Consider the following 6,000-nt stretch of genomic DNA (forward strand, 5'->3'; position numbering starts at 1 on the left):
TTATTTTTTCAAAAAAAATATTTTTAAAGAATACAAATTCTAACAAAAAAATTCATTTTTTTGGCTTGAAAATTAACAAATGATCCAATTCATACAAAGAGAGATGTTTTGAAGTTGAACTTGGAAAAATATTAGTTATAAAATAAAAAATGTAGCATTGATTTTAAATAATTTTGTTTAAAAAAAATATACACAACTGATCTGGTTCGGTTTGGTCCAGTTTGATGCGGTGTGAAATCAAAATTGAAACCGGTTAGAACCAATCCGATCCTGTTTGGTGCCGATTTGTTGACTTTTTTGGTCAACCAATTTTTTCCTCTTATTTTTATCCGGTCTGGTTTGATTTTTCAGTCCCGATGCCCACCCCTAATTCAATGGTTGCAAGAGAGAGATCGTAATACTAAATTCTTTCATATGACTACTGTCATTAGAAGAAGAAGAAATAAAATTGAGAGACTAAATAATGAGGAAGGTGTTTAGGTTGAAGAAGCGGATGGTGCAAAGCACTCGCTGTAAGGTATTTTTTCAACATTTTTACTCAAGCACATGTGTGTCCTAATCAAGTGATTCTGCCTAGTTATTTCCATAATATGGATGTTGAGGTTGTTAGTTATTTGTTGAGAAATGTGGACATTGTTGAAGTCAAGGATTGCCTCCTTCATTTTGGTAGTCTTAAGGCTCCTGGTGTGGATGGTTTTCCAGGCTTTCCAGACTTATAATGTGTCTGGCTTAATTTTACTTTGATAGCTTTAGTTCATCCCCAATCCATGGTTTTGGACCTATTAGCCTTTGCTGCATTTTGTACAAGATTATCTCAAAGATAATTGTTGCTAGGCTAAGGCCTATCATGGCTAAGGTGATAAGTCCTAACTAGGTTTGCTTTATTCCTAGGAGGCATATAAATGATAATATTATCATAGTTTAGGAGTTTATGCATAAATTTATAACTTCTAAGCCAAGAAAGGATTTTTTTTCTTAGAAGATTGATTTATCCAAGGCTTATGATAGATTAGATTGAAATTTTATTAAGGTTGTGCTATTTGAAGTTGGGTTCCTTTCTAGACTTGTATAGTTGATCATAGAGTGTATTTCCTCTGTTAAGTATCAAGTCTGTGTTAATGGTAAGTTAACTGAAGCCTTTACTCCTACTAATGGTATTCGACAAGGAGAGACAAGGAGATCCCCTTTTTTCTTATATATTTGTCTTATGTATAGAGAAGCTCATCTCAATCTAACCCATTTCTTTCTCATCTTTTCTTTGTTGATGATCTGGTTTTGTTGCTGAAGCTAGTGCCTCTCAAGCTCGAATTATGAAGACTTGTTTGGATTGGTTTTATCAAGCCTCTAGTCAGAGTGTTAAGTTTGACAAATCTGATATGTATTACTCTCCCAATACTAGTAAGGAATTGGCAAGAGAAATTAGTTGTATATGTGGTTCTCCTCTAACTTACAATTTGGGGAAGTACTTGGGAATGCATTTATTGCATAATAGAGCCAACAAATTTACTTTCACTAGTTTGGTGGATAAAGTGCATAAAAGATTGGTATCTTGGAAAAGTAAAATGCTTTCCTATGCTGGTAGAGCTACTTTGGTGCAAGTTGTAACCTCTACAATTAATGTTAAGATTGGTTGGAGGCTACATTCTAAGGATCAAGGTTTACAGGCCAGGATTTTTGAGGAAAAATATTTGAAAGGTCGCTCAATTATGGATCCTTCTTCGAAACATGATTGTTCCTCAACTTGGTGAGGTATTATGTATGGGTCTGAGTTGTTGTTATGGATCCTTCTTCGAAACATGATTGTTCCTCAACTTGGTGAGGTATTATGTATGGGGTCTAAGTTGTTGGGGAGGGGTTTGCAGTGGAGGATTGGTAATGGGGACAATGTTAGATTCTGGAAGGATTCTTGGTGTAATGATACTCCTTTGTTGCAGCAAACAAATCTTGATGGCATTGAGGATGTTAGTTGTACTGTTTCTGCATATTCTAAGCATGGTTGGTGGGAAATTGAAAAGCTTAGAGGTGTTTTAAGTGATGAGTTTATTCAACACATTATTAATGTGCCAGTAGGTTGCCAGATGCTCAAGTTTGGAAGCCATCTGCTAATGGTATCTTTATAGTCAAGTCTGCTTATCATTTACTTTTTCCAAGTGAGGATTGGGTTGATCTTTTTTGGAAGATTTGGTGGAAGCTGAAGATCCCTCATAAACTGCAGATGTTTCTTTGGTTAGTTTACCAAGGTAAGGTGCTTTCCAATTATGAAAGAGCTAAGAGACAATTAACTATTGATGCTTCTTGTAAGTCTTGTGGTTGAGTTCTGGGTAGCTAGGAAGAAGTTTGGGGATGATGGAGATAGCCGCCCAAAGCCGAAGCAATTTTGCTTCCATTTCATCTGTGCAGTTCAGTTTTGAAACTTGATTGCTATAGGTGAAAAGAGGAAACTTCTAGAGTGCAGCAAGCTAGATATTTGTAATACCCACATTTTGTGGACTTTGTTTTTTGTTTTTAGTTTATATAAAATTAGTTTGTCTAGTTTAATATTTGCAATTAAGTAACATCTTAGCCTTATTTAATTGGCCTTCTAAAACTGCCCTTCATATTCTTAGGCCATCCCCAATGGTTGAGGCTATAAATATGGTGGATAGAGCTCATTTAGAGTTTCAATGGAATCTTTGGGGCTCTAAAGGCATCTCTCTAACAATGGGAGGCCATATATCCATGGCGAGCTCTATATATTTTTATGATGTAATTTGATTTACATGTTTTTTTTTTGGGTTAGCTATTTTACTTTTATGTTTGTTCATGTTATGTTAATTTTTTTTTTTCGTGATCATTTCAATTAAAACAAAAAAATTTGGACAAGATTTGGAAACCAACATTTTATTTAGTCAATTTTTAGGAATGGTATGTAAAAATTGATAAAGATGTTGTGGTGTGGAAAAATTATGAGAGATATGACAGGTATTTATAGGAAGAATTGAGTTACAAATCTATAAAATTAAAAAAAAATTAAAAAAACTGAATATAGCCGTTTATAGTTGTATATTTTACAAAACAAAAACAAATCAACAATGGAACTAGCTGATGGTTCATTGTAGCCGTTGGTCAATTTGTAGGAATGGTCAAAGTTTTCAACAAGTTTTAAAAAGTGGCAGCAGCAAATATATCAAATAGCAAGTATGCTATTCCTCAGCCGCAAAGCAAGTGAGAGACACAACAATTGGGCTGTCAACTTTTTTTTCCATGCTTGCCTTATTGAGTTTCAAGGGCTTCAACCAAGCACACATATTTGGCTTCAGCTCCGATTGGGCTCAACCTTTCAGGGCCTTGAATTTGCATAGTTTAGCTTATATACAATTGTAAGGACTGAAGGCTTAGGTAACTAACAGCCATGCTTAACAGATGATACTCTAACAATACTAAACTAACTTGAGCTGATGTGTTCATCTATCAAGATCTTGGAAGCTGAATTATGGGGGTTATTTTTTGGGCTCATGATGGTTGTGGCTAAGAGTGTTTCTCACCTTATTATTGAAATCGACTATGCCATTGCTATCTAACTTATTCAAATGGATAGAATTGACGAGTTCCTTCCTCTTGCTGGTTTGATTGCTAGTTGCTGGGACTTTATGAAGAAGGTTGATAATTTTTTTTTTTGTAGCATATTTATAGAGAAAAGAATTATGTGGCTGACAGGTGGAGGAGTGATGTGGATTTGGGGTTATATGTGTTTGAGTCTGCTCCAGTTTGGATGGCTTCTCTTTTGGTTGATCATGTGCTAGGGGTTACTAGACCTCGTCCAGTTTGTGCTGCTGTAGCTGAGGTTTTTTTGTTGTCTGGGGCTTTGCCTCCCTTCATCATCAAAAAAAGTATCTACATCTTAAACTAAGCATACTAAACAAACACTCCGCCTTTCTTTTTTTTCTTTTTTTTCTAGACTCCGCCTTTCTTTCGTTATCACCTAATTATTTTTTAATGAAAATTATCATCTAAATATTTAGAAACTTTAGGTTTAAATCAAGAAAATCTTTTGTGATTAGCATAGGAAGATTTTATTGGCACCCCATTATTTGCTCTTTACACCCCATACTAATTTTAAACATGAATAACCTATTTTACCCTTGTACATAATTATCGTTAAGGACAAAAAAATTCAAAATTAAAATTAAAATTAAAATTGCTCACTACACCCCACATATGTTCCTGCAACCCTACTTTGACTTTTTTCTGAAACTATCATGTTCCTAAACCATAAACCCAAGATTTATACGTTTATATCGGTGAAAAAATATTTTGTCTTTATTCATGAACGGTGAGATTGAAGTTAGAAAGACTTCGAATGAGGTACGAGTTTATTTTTTGGCGTTTTTCAAGTTTAGTGTTTCATAATGGTTGCTGGTTGCGTTCAACACATCAGTACCGAAGGAGATAGGAAAATTCGGTGGGATGGCACTGAAACATTGCATCTTTTTCGGTTGGGTTTGACCGGTCATGAACTTAATATTCAGTGGAGATCCATCGTAACATGGAACGTAGTTCAGTGGTTCACTACTGAACTTTTACCTGCATTTCAATGGCATCGAACCAAAATTTATTTATTTTTTCAGTAACTTATTGCTGACCACAAATTTAATGCAAGCTATTTTAGTCGATGACCTCAAATAGGTAAGTATTTTAGTCAACTTTTGATATGTTAATTTGAAATTTTATTTTGCTTCAGGAAAATTTATTATTGTTATCAACAGAGCGGAAAGTGCACATGCAAAGTTGAAGCGACAACTCCGCTCGAGCTAACTTCAATTTGAGAGATCATGGGTAACTATACACTCATTGTTAGAGCTGGAGCACACATAAATTAAAGCAACTTTTGAAAAGAGTCGATGTTTTATTCAACATAGGTTCAGGCATCCGGAGTTGAGAGAGCTAGTAGGTTTTGTTTCTATAAGGTTTTGAGTGTAATTGTTTGCTAGTCAGAAAGGTAAATTCAGCTTACTTATTGCATGTACATATATGGTTTACATAGTTAACTTTGTAATTCTTTTGCAAACAGGTTAGAGACAGATGGGGTAGATACTTTATCATGTGGTTATGCTATTCGTCGAGCCCACCAATTACCATGTGCACATGAAATTGCGGAGTATAGAGATCGTGGTGTACCAATACCATTTGATGTTGTGCATTCACATTGGCGGAAATTAGATCTCATCAATATAGGAAACAGTAGTCATGGCACAACTTCACCAGGAAGATCACAATTACAAAGATTCAATATGTGGTATGAACAACATGATGATGAAAAGAAGAGACAAGTCCACATGACACTGGAGGAGCTAATGAACCCTGGTTCTACTGCGCTTATTGAACCAAAAGAGAAGTTGAAGACTAAAGAAAGATTGCGAAAAGTCGACACTTCTACTCGTCGTTTGCCATCTGCAATTGAGATTGTTGAGGCCTTCATTGCTCTACCTAAAAATAAACCAAAGCAAAGCCTCACCGCCTCACTAAAAATAAAATCGAAGAAAAGTGCCATTGCAGTGCCAAAGAAAAGAGACATGGTTGCTTCTAATTCCATGTTGTCTAATCCAAAAAAATTTAATGTATGTGCTACAAATGTTGTATTTTACAATGTGTAGATGTCTTCGACATGCACCCAAGGGGCTCACGTTCCTAGTTAAACAAAAAAAATATATTAAGGTTAATTCCAGACTTATATTCTACCTTCTATTGTCACAGCAAAACGACTTACCTGGTTATTCCAAATTGCAGATGCTATGTGAGTTTTAAAACTCGTAAGCAAAGATAGATCAATGGGACTTACTCGAGATGGCTCAGTAGGCTCGTCATATACCTCAATATTACTATCATGAGTAGCAACTACATCTTCAACCTCTGCGTCAACATTACTATCATGAGTAGAAGCTACATTTTCAACCTCTGTAGTATCCTCAAAGTGATCTTAGGGAGCCGCTCTCTGTCTCCTCATGGAGGATGTGGGACGCT

The sequence above is a fragment of the Prunus dulcis genome, chromosome 4 (genome assembly GCF_902201215.1).
Source record: "Prunus dulcis chromosome 4, ALMONDv2, whole genome shotgun sequence".
Taxonomy (NCBI): Eukaryota; Viridiplantae; Streptophyta; class Magnoliopsida; order Rosales; family Rosaceae; genus Prunus; species Prunus dulcis.